Here is a 14,076-nt window from a genome sequence, read left to right as displayed (position 1 = left end):
GAGGCCACTTTTGGGCATCTAATCTGGACCCTGCTGTCATGGTAAATTGGAGGCCCACTCTATTTTATTTGGCTTCAAGAAGCCCTTAGCTATACAGTTAGATAGATACCTGCATAACAGTTGCATTATGTGGTGTAAATGGATTCAATAAAGCTTTAGATAAGGTTCCCCATGGTAGGCTATTGCAGAAAATGCAGATGCATGGGATTGAGGGTGATTTGGGGTTTGGATCAGAAATTGGCCAGCTGAAAGAAGACAGAGGGTGGTGGTTGTTGGGAAATGTTCATCCTGGAGTTCAGTTACTAGTGGTATACCTCAAGGATCTGTTTTGGGGCCACTGCTGTTTGTCATTTTTATAAATGACCTGGATGGGGCGTAGAAAGATGGATTAGTAAATTTGTGCATGATACTAAGGTCGGTGGATCAACTTATAAAACATTTCACGGTATTTTTCATGTAAAAGTACACATGACGATAAATTTCTATTCTATTTCATTCTAATTGACACCGTTATCCCTGAGTCAAGAGTGTGGTGCTGAAAAAGCACAACAGGTCAGGCAGCATCCAAGGAGCAGGTGAATCGATGTATCGGGCAAAAGCTTTTCATCAGGAATCCTGATGAAGGGCTTTTGCCCGAAACATTGATTTTCCTGCTCCTCAGATGCTGCCTGACCTGCTGTGCTTTTCCAGCACCACACTCTCAACTCTAATCTCAAGCATCTACAGTCCTCACTTGCTTCACCATTATCCCTGAGTTCACAAGAATGTGATGCTAGCTCAGGTGTTAAGTGCTCTCTCGTGCCTCCAGAAGACAGTCAAGCAAAACATTTTGGGGTGTCACTTTCAAAATAACTTAATGTCGAACTGGCACCAGATGGCAGACTGGCTGCTGAGAGCCCTTCCCTCTGACACTCCCTTTTAGAAACACCATTGTATCTCACTCAATTCTGGGCTGAGGTCCGTCACTGTTGCTGGACCTCCAGTGAGCTCAGTATTGCAACTGGCACTGGTCTCCTTGACACTGACGGCAGTGAGGAATCACCAGCCTCAGACTGACCAGCAGCTCGTGGCAGGTAGGATTTTCACTCTGGGATCTTTAATCCAAGCAAAGACCCAACAGTGGCCGATTAAGCACCTGAGGAATTACATTGGACCTCTCCCAAGGACCTGTTGGGAGTTTTCTAGTAATTAGGGATGGGCAGTAAGTAATGGCCTGACCAGTAACACACACCCCATGTACAATTTATTTAAAAGACTGAACACTAAAATTTGCCAATCACAGATTGTAATATTTGAACATTTTCATCCAACAGCTTCTGCGAATCTCCTTGGAATGGCAATATATCTGAGAATAACTCAATAATTAGATGACAGTGAGCAGATAAAATATTTCAAGGCTGTTTCATCAGTCTGCAGTTAGTGGATCATTTGCTTCCATTACACATGCATGAGATATAATGATTATAGGTTCTTTGCATCATAACAAAAGCATATGGTAAAATCTTATCACCCTTCTTCAGTAATGCATGAGAGAAGAGACAGTATCTAAGGACAATATTGTCTTCTACAGCCAGGAAACCACAATATTTGAAAGTAAAAGTTTTTCATTTGTCTTTCCAATAAATTTTCAATCGTGTTTGTAAAACCGAAGGACTACCATAATCATCACGTGTGAATTTTGAAATACATTTTCAATAGGGTCATTTGTTATCACTAATAAATCGCAAACCTACTTCAGATTTTCATGTTTTACTGGAACTAATATTTGACTTGTCCTTGGTGTTTTTAGGACAACACAATTGGGTTTTATCAGCTAACATTACTGCTAATTTATTCTGCACTTGGAAGAAGCCTTAATAATCTTCAGGAAAGTTGGTGATGTTGAAATTATTTCAAAAGTTCCAATTCTTGTCATGCTGATAACTCTAACAATTTTCATTCATGGCTCTGCCTGATACTATATTATAGAATTCATAACAAATCCCTACAAAAAGAAATATTTTCAGCACAATTCTTCTTGGCATTTGTATTTTTGTAAGATGGGTTAAACCAAGTGCAATGAAAAAACATTTCATTCCAAATCAAGTAAAGGCTTGCATTTTGTAGAACATTCTAGACATCTTTAACACATTACCTACGTAAGACAAACAGAAAATTGGAGAATTGACAATACATTTAGGAAGGTTATTTCAGCCATCCACTTTAGTTATTTATAGTTTTACATCAAATCTTTACCTACTATTCTCTTAGGTAACTATTGCATATGAAGGAGCGTCGCTCCGCAAGCTAGTGTGCTTCCAATTAAACCTGTTGGACTATAACCTGGTGTTGTGTGATTTTTAACATTGCATATGATTATAGCTTGGGTGAGGCTCAATTTAAGTATTGATTTGGTGGCAGCCTTGTGTCTTGTAGGGCAATGATTTGTGCCATGGTGATCACTTCTATGAGAGCATTGTCTATCAAGGCTCTTGTGTCCAGGATTGGCATGGCAGTCTCAGATGTATTTGCTACAGATGAAGATAATGTATGATTCACTGGCCTGTGCTCCCTCGGGCCCCCATCTCAGCCAGCTGAACTTTCACTTTCTGCTTGCAGGTGGAAACTGTTCAAGCAAATGTGTTGTCCAGGTCTCATCACTGCAGAGGAGTGTATTGAAGCTTGGAAGATCCGCATCTTGGTGTTCTCTGTTAAGTTACTGTTGTTCCAGACTCCCTTATTCAGATTGGATTTAACAACTGCAGCTTTTGCAATCCGTGTCTCAGCATCACGTGACTGATTACTGGTGATTGCGGGGCCTAGCTGTGCAAAGATTTCAATAGCCTGCAGTGTCACATGGTGAAGCATGGCAATGTCTGAACCAGGACCCGATGCTGATGGCCAAATCTATCTCTTTACAGGTGTGAGAGAGTCTGTGCTTCTACTGCTGAACATATTCCTCAGTGTGGAATGCTAGTGTAGCATTGTTAATGCAGGACAATTCCCTGGTGAGGACTTGGCACACCTTTGTCTTTGATTTCAGGCAAATAAAGTTGAACAGCTTTCTGTCAGTTCTGGTATGTAAGTCAACACTCTCTGTAGATGATCTGAAAGCATATGACAGGAGCAATGAGAAACATATGCCAAAGAGTGTTGGTGTCCTTGTAAACAATCCTGCTTGACTGCAATATAGATCTCAAAGGGATTCTGATGTTGGCCTGTCATAGTTGACCTTAGCCATCCTGAGGCCATGGAAAGAGGAGATCATATTCAGCAACTTTGATGAGCAGCCAGTTTTCTCCAGCACCTTAAACAGACTGTTTCTACTCACATGGACAGATCAGTAAAGGCAACAAAGTGGTTCCCTTTGTTCATGGAATTTTCTTGTACCTGCTGGACTGAGAAGCTGACGTTAATTGTGGGACCTCCAGTTCTGAAACCACACTGGGAGTTGGAGTAGATGTGTTCACCCAGCATCTGGAGTCTGATGAGACCAACTTGGGCAAATGCCATTTCCATAATGCTCAGCAGGGAGCTGCTTCAATTGCTGCTGCAATTGGTACAATCATCCTTGTTCTTTTGTAGAGTTGCAATCTGTGCATCATGTGTTTTCTGGGGCACTTCCCTCTCTTTCCAACAGAGACAGAGAAGTTTGTGCAGATTCTGCAGAGTACCTGTGCTTAAGGGGTTCAACTGGTATAACATCCACACTTGGAGCTTTGCCATAGCAAGCTTTGTTAAATTCTCCCACAGTGGGTTCAATATCCAACCCCGCCATAAATGGCTGGCTGATCTAAAGTTTCCTCAATGACGTTGTTCTCAGTAGTGTTGAGCACGAGATAGCCTTCCACCCATTTCACCAAGGTTTATTGCAATGGGTGATGTCCGATTTTTCCTTTGTTTTCAATGAAGCAGTTTTATTTACTCATGGACTTGTTACCTTTGTGGTCTCCTCATTTATGCCTTTAGCATTGTCAAAGGACACCTGGACATTCTGGTAAAGTGGCAGCTTGTAGTCACTGATGCACTGCTAGCCGTCTGTTGGACTTTACTTTGAGCAGCTCTTGGCGCATTCAACCATCCAAGATCTCTTTTGTAATTAATGAGAGCTGACCTCTTGGCTTCAAAGATAGGTTGCATTTGAATGAGGTTAACCTTTCACCAGCATATTCTGCTCATGCTTCTCGTGTATTGAGGTTGATTTTGTAAATGATCTATTAAAGTATGTTTCATTTCAGTCTGATGCTACATGGAAGTATTGAAAAGTGCTTTTTATATCAAGTCACAGTACTGTTGTCTTTTTTTCTACCTGGAAGATAGTACAGCTGACATTAAGTACACCATTTCTTCTTTGAATGCGAAAGTTACAAATGTTTTGTCCTAAAACTAGTGTATACCAGGCAGCAATATGCAACACTATCAGTGCTAGTCTTTAGAAAGTCACATCTGGTGGTGACCAGATTCACCAATACCAGGATTTTGGGGTGTCCAAAACGCATTGTAACATGGTTTGTTCAAGAAGGTGTAAAACAAAGCTTATGGTAGCCACAGATATCAGGTCGTCTTAGTCTGCTCTCATTGAGCTTACATGATGTCATGGGCTACAAAGTGAAGTCAAACAGAATCATGGGTAACAGTGCACTCCTACCTGATGAGCTTAATGCATTCTACTTTTGTTTTGAACAGAAAGCCTGTGAAAAGATGTCACCAATCCCAACAGCCTTGGATATATCTATACCCACAATCACCATCGGAGATGATAGATTGGCCTTCTTGAGAATGAACCCACCAAAAGTGACTGAGCCAGATGGAGTCCCCAGCCGTGCACTCAGACCTGTTCAGACTAGCTGGTGGGAGTATTCACTGACATCCTTAACTCTTCCTTACTATGACCTGAAGTCCCCACTTTCTGCAAGAAAACAACTATCATCCCGGTGCCAAAGAAAAATTGTGCAGCATGCCTCAATGACTACCACCCAGTGGCTCTGACCTCCATAATTATCGAGAGGTTTAGCATGTCTCCTATCAACTCCAGCCTAACAAATTACCTTGATTTTTTGCAATTCACCTACTGGTGCAACAGGCCATGGCAGATGCCATCTCCCTGGCCCTACACTCATCTCTGGGGCATCTGTGTAACAAAGATATCTACATCAGGCTCCTACTTATTGACTACAACTCTGCCTTCAGCACCATAATTCAAAACAAACTCCTCTCCAAACTTCAAGACCTAGGTCTTGGCTCCCCTCTCTGTAATTGGATCCTCAACTTCTGACCCATAGACCAGTAATCAGTGAGAATAGGCAATAACACCTCTTCCACCATTACCGTCAATACCAGTGCCCCACAAGGCTGCATACTCATCGCCCTACTATATTCCTTATACACTCATGACTGTGCAGCCAAATTCTACCACAACTCCATTTACAAATTTGCTGACAACACCACCATTGTAGGTCAGATCTCAAACAATGATGAGACAGAATACAGGAAAGAGAGTGAGTGCTTAGGGACATGGTGTGAAGATGATAATCTCTCCATCAAAGTCAGCAAGACAAAGGAGTTGGTCATTGACTTCAGGAAACTTTTGGAGGGCACACCCCTGTCTGTATCAGTAAAGCTGAGGTGGAGATGGTCAACAGTGTCAAGTTCCTGGGAGTGACGATCACCAACAATCTGTTCTGGTCCACCCATGTCGACTCAATAGTCAAGAAACATGACAACATTTCTACTTTCTCGGGAGGCTAAGGAAATTCTACACGTCCACAAGGACTCTTACCAATTTTTATAGACACAACATAGAAAGCATCCGTCTGGATGCATTGGCAACTGCTCTTCCCAAGACTGCAAGAAACTACAGAGAGTCGTGAACACATCCCAGTCCATCACACAAACCAGCCTCACATTCAATTACACCATCTGTACTTCCTACTGCCCCAGGAAAGCACCCAACATAATTAAAGAGCCCTCCCATCCCAGTTATACTCTCTTCCATCAGGCAGAAAATATAGAAAATTGAATACACATACAAACACATTCAAAAACATCTTCTTCCCTAATATTATCAGACTTTTGAATGGACCTCTCAAATGTAAATTCTGATCTCTCTCTCTGCATCTTCTCTGTGGCTGTAACACTGTATTCTGCATTCTGTTCTGCTACTCCAATGCAGTTTGTATGGTATGACCTGCCTGTATAACAGGCAAAACAACACTTTTCACTGTATCTTGGTACATGTGACAACAATAAAACAATCAACCAATCAATCATTGAGTTTTCCCAGGCTACAATGTCTGAGGCAGGAGAACCTTGCCTCATGATTTGAGCCAACGTTTGCATTGAAATCTTCCAGAAGATCAAGATGCTCTGATTTGGGGATTCTGCCAATCACAGGTTCAAGATGTTGTAGAACAGCTGTTTGCCTCTGTGGTGGATCATTATCGTTGGAGCATAAATACACCTGAGATTAACTGGCCTTGTTTTTGAGGTAGATGGACCTTAGTGAGGTAATTACTTAGCTAGATTTAACCGTTATTAAGAATTATTGAAAAGACTATTCTCAGAATGTGAACTCAAAATCAATTATGGAAGTCTCCAAGTTCCAGCGGTTGCACTATTATGTTTTGAAAAATGTTGAATCTCACTCTATTTAGATTTTCAGACTATTAATGAAATATAACAATCCTGTTAGAAAGTAGTATAAAATGTATAATAACTGCTAGTTAATTGTACTTTACTATTTCAAATTGTGTTAATCGGCTTTACATCTTTGCTGAATAAGTTCTGATTCCAAAATTAATAAATGCAGATTTTTTTTATTTTAAGTTACCCAAATGATGGACTTTTTTTATTGCAAATCTAATATAGACAAAGTATATTAAAGACCCATGTTGGTAATGCATTTATGTTTATGCTGTGACCAGGGGAGTTGTAGAACTTAGGGAACAATGATGCTCTCCTCCACTCTGTTATAGGAAATATTGTTTGAGGAGAAAATGCTGGCCAAGGTACTGGGGATGTCTTCCCAGATCTTCTGCAATATAATGCGTGGAATCCTTTATTTTCCCTTGAAGCAAGTAGGGTCTTGGTTTAACATCTCATTAGTACTACAACAGTGCAGCACTCCCTCAGTATTACATTGAGAATGACAGTTTATATTACATGATCAGAGCACTGGAATGGAACATTAACTTTTAACTCAAAGATAGGAGTGTAACTACGTAATTGCAGCTGCCACACCTTTTTATTTAGATTATTTATTGCGTTATTGTCGTTGCTGCAGTACAAACATTGGGATAATGTTTGTTAGCTTGTTTGATGTCAGTGCAAGTTGTGGAGAAGTCACTTTTCAATCTGTCTGACAATCCCACCATAGGGAAAGGCAGGTATGTTTGTAAGTTATGAAATTCATAGTACACATGGTTTAACTGCATGCAATGAAAACCTGTTTAACAGGTCTTCCTTACTATTTGACGCAGATCAATGAATCAAACCAGCCAAGTGAATGCCAAAAGCCTTGAAGCATTGCCATCATAAGGTATAGATTTTGACTTACAGGTATGTATCAATAGAAACATCAGTCAGACCTGTCAGCAGTGCAGACGGCTCATGATTTGCTTTGTGGTCTTCTTGATAGGCAGTCCTGTAGGTAGGAACAGCCAATTTTGAGATAGCTGAGCTCAGCTCAAGCAAACAGACACTGTTAATCTGATGCCGGCAGTGATTTTGTTAAATCTCTAAATCCATAGTCACATTTTGCCAGGAAAAGAATTCAATGTCCTATCAATGCTGATTCTTTGTGAGAGTGCAGGTTTCACAGGTGCAGTCTGTTGTGTTACCTTGGTAGCCTTGGCAATGAGTGTCAGCAAACTGTTGAGCTATTGGGTGCAACCCAGCAAGTCAAATCCTGCTCTCACCTGACACCATATATACGCAATCATTTCAAGTTAACTATGCAAAGCTGAATGACAACACGTTAATCTATTCAAACACAAATATTTTCCTTTTAATCAGAACCATGTCATATTGCAACAATGCACTATCATTTGACAAGAGGTGATCCAGAGTACTATATTGTATATAGATAAATGAAACTCAACCTTAAAATTAAAACAAAATTTCAAAGTAGAAATTCAACTTTAATGTTGCACCTGTGACTGGTTAATTAAAATGAAGATCTTCAGTATGTTATTGAATGACAGACTTTGACTCTCTGTAGGGTTTACACAGAACAACTGGGATTTCAGCAATGCTGTGTATGTTAACATGCAGCATCAGCTGGCGTTGAGAAAATAGTTATATATAGTAACAGAATAGGTGGACATGCTGCTTAGAAACAGTGGTGGGTAGTGGGGGAGAGATTTCAACAGCTTCATATCGATTCCCATTAATCTTGAGCTGCAGGTCTACATTAAGCTGACTTAGTTGGTGTTCAGAAAGAAGTAAAATGTTTTACTGCCTTATTAAAGATTTTCCTTCCATTCAGAATTTGTTCTTCAAACTACCTAAAACAGTCAAAACTTTGATAAATTATATGCATACCTTTATATCCACAAATTGAGTGAACTTACGACAGGATAGTTAAAATTTAAATAGGTCTATGTAGTCTAAAGCAATGAGTATCACTGAAGCTGTCTTGATAAATCAGCATTGCCACCATGATGTTTGCGAGCAGTTGACAAACCTATTTTCTTGTCAGTGCTGTCAGTTTTCTTGCCAGTTTCTTTATTAGTAACTTCTCTATCCACTTCTCACTTCTGTGGCATTTCAGCCCTTCCACTGAAAAGCAAATGTGAGCTTGCATTTCATCGTACTTACAATGTAGCAAAGCTTTCCAAGGTACTTTATAGAAGCATTTTCAAATAACATTAAACAGGCAGCCACATGCTGAGATAATGGAAATATTGATCAAAAGAGTGTGTTTAAGGAGGATAGAGAGATCGAACAACATAAAGTTTTTGGGAAGAGAATTCCAAAGATTAGGGCCAAGGCAGCTGAAAATACATGGTCACACTGTTTTGTGGTCAAGAAAATACAGTGTGATTGGACCAAGTGTCATTTTCCTTTTGGAAGTTCCCACAAGAAGGTGAAGTCCAAAAACTGATTGATGTGAGCACAACAGTTTCAAGTATCAGCTGCTGCTGGGACTCAAGCCTATTTTGGTGAAACCAGGGGGTAGATTGTGGGCTAAAATGCTGCTGCTGTTGGATTTAACTCTTTCATGCATAATAATGATCATGGAGCTGCACATATTGCAAAAAGCTTTGGTTGCAAGTTTTCTCAAATAAAATTAAATGCTCTGCTTTGTCTTGTGAAAGCCATTGCCAAGACAACTTCAAGTTAACTGTTCAGTGGTGCATGCGAATATGTTCCCGCACCAATTTACACAGTTCAGAAGTACCGGCATCCCAAGGAGATGCTAACTTGAGGTCAGTGTAACTTCTTATTCAATCATGGGACATGGCCATCACTGCCTGGGTCGCTATTTATTGCCCATCCCTCATTGCTCTTAAGAAGGGTCTCGATGATCTACCTTCTCATAATGATCCAAATACTACTGCACTTTGCTTCTTATTTTGAAAATAGAGTTTACATTTCATCACAGCAGTCAATTAAGTTCCAAAACACAATTTCCAATTTCATGACAGTGCATGAATATTGAAAAGCTGAGTCATGTCTTTTTCAGTATCAACTTTGTTCAGTGGTAGCCATCTCACCTTAACTCAGAAGATTGAGTTAAGTTCTCTATATCCATAGACCCTAATCTCATGGGAACTTGAGAGCATAATGTAGGCTAGCGCTTCTGTGTCGTGCTAAGCTAGTGTTGCATTGTTAGAGCTGCCATTCCTTTGAGATGAAAAATTAAATAGAAGCCGCTATTGATTGATCATATGCCACTATGAAAGAAGTTAAAAATCACACATTTTTAACTTTGTACACCCCAGTCCAACACCGGCATCTCCAAATCATGACTATGAAAGAAGTTGAAGAATTCCATCTATCCAGGTTTATTCCTCCACAAAACAGATGAACCAGCTGTTCACTTCATTGCCATTTGTGTGACTTTGTACAAAAAATGATGATCAAGCTTGCAACATGATAACATTGACAGAGCATTGGAAACCTAAATGAACGACAGGACCAACAGTCCTTAATCAATGAGATTTAAAGATTGAGAAATATACAGGAATAATGGAGAAAAATTATACTCTAAAATCAAATCAGGGAAAAATCATAAATGATGAGAGGAAAATAAAAATTAGATTCAGTGATAAAGGATAAGTTTTTAAAAAAGTGATAATTTAAAATAATCTATTTAAAGAATAACTGTATGGAGAAATGCGATTCAACAGGTCAATTTGCTTACTTTCCGGACAAATTCTTTGACATCATATGAATTGCCATTACTTCATTTGACAGGTGCAATGTTCTTAGGAGCGAGTTGTAATTTTCTGCGTCAAACTCAATGTGAGTTATGGTGCAAATCCAGCATTTTATAAAATTAATGAGCATTGAGCTGCTGTCTGTGGAGGTGAATGACAAAATGGTGTGAAACAACTAGAAAGATACGGCAATTGAAAAGTTGTGGTGTTTCTCTTCTTCCAATTTGTCCATTGTTAATGGTGTGAACTCTTACTTTTTCCAAGCAACTGTGAGTTGTACAAATGGAGGGAATGTAAAGCTATCTCAGCTGGGATGGAAGAAGAGAGAGTGAACATGTCAAATTGCATTGGAGTCCTTGAACTGAGAAGAGGGATGTCCTAATAGAACAGCAGTTCCTGATTGCTGCTCAGTGACTCCTGCTGAAAAGCACACGGACATCAAAGAACATGAATCTTTCCATTCTATGGTTCAATACTGACTGGTGCCTCATTGCTAAATATCTGTGAGGTTCTCAGATGCATCAAGTCTCTGATAAGTCCATCCATACTATTTCTTTGGGAATTCCAAGAAAGAACCTGGTGGAAATTCCAAATTCCTTATCAGCAAATTAAGTCAAAATTTATCACTTTTTAGCTCTGGCTCTGCCTTTAATGCTTCAGTCAACATTCTTACCATTTTAATGATTTTAACATTCTATTGTTCAAGTTAAAGGTACATTTTGTTTCTTTGTTCATGCCAACCACTTCACTTACCCTAAGCAATTTTAAAGGACAATAAATTGTCCAAGACTTTTATTGTGTTCACACATTTGAGGCTCTTCTAACTTCTCTCATTCATAACGGAGGGTTTATGATTGATTTGTGTGACTTTTGCCCTCGTTATGCTTTAGCGATGATGGGCAAGATGAGATACAAGAGAGAGTTTGTCATCTGGTGAACACTCACTCCTAGTTATGAGCTCCTTTTATTAATCTCTAATAGTTATTGTTTTTTTAATGAAAATCCATTAATGTTTTCCTCAGCATTTTCCTCTCTAATTTTGTTTAAATTCCAAATATTCTCCCAGCTTTCCTCTCTTGAAGTCAAGACTCATCACAATTTCCTTGATACAAGAGAGAGTTTGTCATCTGGTGTACACTCACTCCTAGTTATGAGCTCCTTTTATTAATCTCTAATAGTTATTGTTTTTTTAATGAAAACCCATTAATGTTTTCCTCAGCATTTTCCTCTCTAATTTTGTTTAAATTCCAAATATTCTCCCAGCTTTCCTCTCTTGAAGTCAAGACTCATCACAATTTCCTTGTGTTTCTTTCCCTTCAACACAAAGGAACTCACTATCTCCTTTCAACATTGTTCTTAGCAATTTAAGAGTTTTAAATCCAATAATGAACTGCACATTTTGTTTTTTTTTAAACTGACAGTGTATAATTACTGCATTAAAGGACTAACACCAGACCAAGATACTCAATGTTTGCCACAAATGTATTTGGAGAAGTGTTAAGCACAGTGAAGAGTGAGGGATTGTTATCATATAGATGCCAACATGCTGTTACTCTGAAATTTGGTTATAGTGAAGAGTTGATTGCTGATGGTACGATGTGTAGAACAGCACGGGGCACAGGGTACCATGTATTTTAATGGTACTTCGATGTGATCTATTAATCCTGAATAAATGATCATTGTCATTGTCTCTGTCTCGAAAAGCAATAATCTCTGATACAGTTGCATGCCCATTGGGTTTAGGTATAGGTAAGAGGTACTGGCTATTCTCTATCCCATTCACTCACTCATTACTTAACTTACTACAAACTAGAATTTTTTTTCTTTATTCATTCACGGGATGAGGGCATCGCTGGCTCGGCCAATATTTATTGCCTATCTCCTAATTGCCCAGAAGGTATTTAAGAGGGCGGCACGGTGGCACAGTGGTTAGCACTGCTGCCTCACAGCGCCAGAGATCCGGGTTCAATTCTCACCTCAGGCCACTGACTGTGTGGAGTTTGCACATTCTCCCCGTGTCTGCGTGGGTTTCCGCCGGGTGCTCCGGCTTCCTCCCACAGTCCAAAAATGTGCAGGTTAGGTGAATTGGCCATGCTAAATTGCCCGTAGTGTTAGGTGCAGGGGTAATGTAGGGGAATGGGTCTGGGTGGGTGCGCTTCGGCGGGTCGGTGTGGACTTGTTGGGCTGAAGGGCCTGTTTCCACACTGTAAGTAATCTAAAAAAAAAGAGTCAACCCCATTGCTGTGGGTCTGGGGTGACAGGTAGACCAGAGCAGGTAAAGATGGCAGTTTCCTTCCCAAAAGAACAGATGGGTTTTCCCAACCAACAGTAATGGATTCATGGTCATCATTAGAATCTTAATTCCAGATTTTTTAATATATTGCATTCAAATTCGGGATTTGAACCTGGGTCTCTGGATTAACAGGAGAAAGTGAGGGCTGCAGATGCTGGAGATCAGAGCTGAAAATTGTTGCTGGAAAAGCTCAGCAGGTCAGGCAGCATCCAAGGAACAGGAGAATCGACGTTTCGGGCATAAGCCCTTCTTCAGGAATCCTGAAGAAGGGCTTATGGCCGAAACGTCGATTCTCCTGTTCCTTGGATGCTGCCTGACCTGCTGCGCTTTTCCAGCAACAATTTTCAGCTTCCTGTCTGGATTAACAGTCCAGCAATAATGCCACTAGGCTGTAACCTCTCCATTCCTTGAACTAATAAAGAGATGCTTAGCAGTGAGGTACCAGTCAATATTAAACCATAGAAACATAGAAACGTTTTTGCACAGAGAGAGCCCAGTGTGTCTACACTGACTAAATAAAGTAACCACTGATTCTAATCCCACTTTCCAGCATCTGGTCAGCAGCTTTGCAAGTTTCAGCTCTTCAGGTACTGATCCAGGTTCCTTTTAAATGAGTTGAAGGCTTGTACCTTAACCACCAACCTCGACAGCAAATTCCAGTTACCACCACCCTCTTGATCAAAAATGTTTTTCTGCATGTCCCTTCTAACTCTTCAACCAATCACCTTAAAGATTTTCCCCCTTAATAATTTACTTCTCTGCTCAAGGATACAGTCCTTCCCTATTCAAGCCCATTATTATTTCATATCCCTCAATTAAGTCACTCCTGAGCCAACTTTATTCTAAAGAAAATAGCTCTCTCCTCATAGCTGCAACATTCATGCTTTTACAACTTGTTATAAATCTCCTCTGAATTCACCCTGGACCAATTATGTCCAGAACCATGCACAAAACTACAGCTGTGGCATCACCAGCATCATCTTCCTACGTTTGTATTCAGTATTGCACCCAATGACGGAAAGCACCCTCAATGCCTTCTTTACTGTCTTATCTGCCTGTCCTGCTACACTCAGACTTGTGGACACATACTCGAAGGTCTTTTATTTACTCTGGTCTTACTTTATGGTGTACTTTCTTGCTTTGTTTGCCTTCCACAAATGCATAACTGAGCAATTCTCTAGATTGAATTCCACCTACTCAGCCAAACCATTGGTACCTTCTTGTAAAGAACAGCCATCCTCCTCATTATCAACCACCGAATCAAGTTATGTGACATCTTCAAATTCCCTCATTGTGCCTCCTGTATTTAAGTCTAAACCATTATTATATACAGCCCCACAAATGGCCAGGGAAACACACTTGAGTCCATGTATTGCAAAAGACACTCGCATCTATTCTGTCATTGTCCCTGTGTTTGACAAA

General features: G+C 40.0%; 1 long non-coding RNA gene across 1 annotated transcript; it reads left to right on the top strand.

Annotated features, from left to right (window-relative positions):
- Positions 1-7,273: 7,273 nt before the first annotated feature.
- On the top strand, positions 7,274-10,792 carry LOC122541042. Its single transcript, XR_006309495.1, has 3 exons — positions 7,274-7,364; positions 7,458-7,536; positions 10,626-10,792. It is a non-coding gene; the product is annotated as an uncharacterized LOC122541042 (long non-coding RNA).
- The last annotated feature ends 3,284 nt before the right edge of the window (positions 10,793-14,076 follow it).

This window comes from Chiloscyllium plagiosum, chromosome 36, assembly GCF_004010195.1.
Source record: "Chiloscyllium plagiosum isolate BGI_BamShark_2017 chromosome 36, ASM401019v2, whole genome shotgun sequence".
In the NCBI taxonomy this organism is placed as follows: Eukaryota; Metazoa; Chordata; class Chondrichthyes; order Orectolobiformes; family Hemiscylliidae; genus Chiloscyllium; species Chiloscyllium plagiosum.
This window is presented reverse-complemented; position numbering and strand designations above follow the sequence as displayed.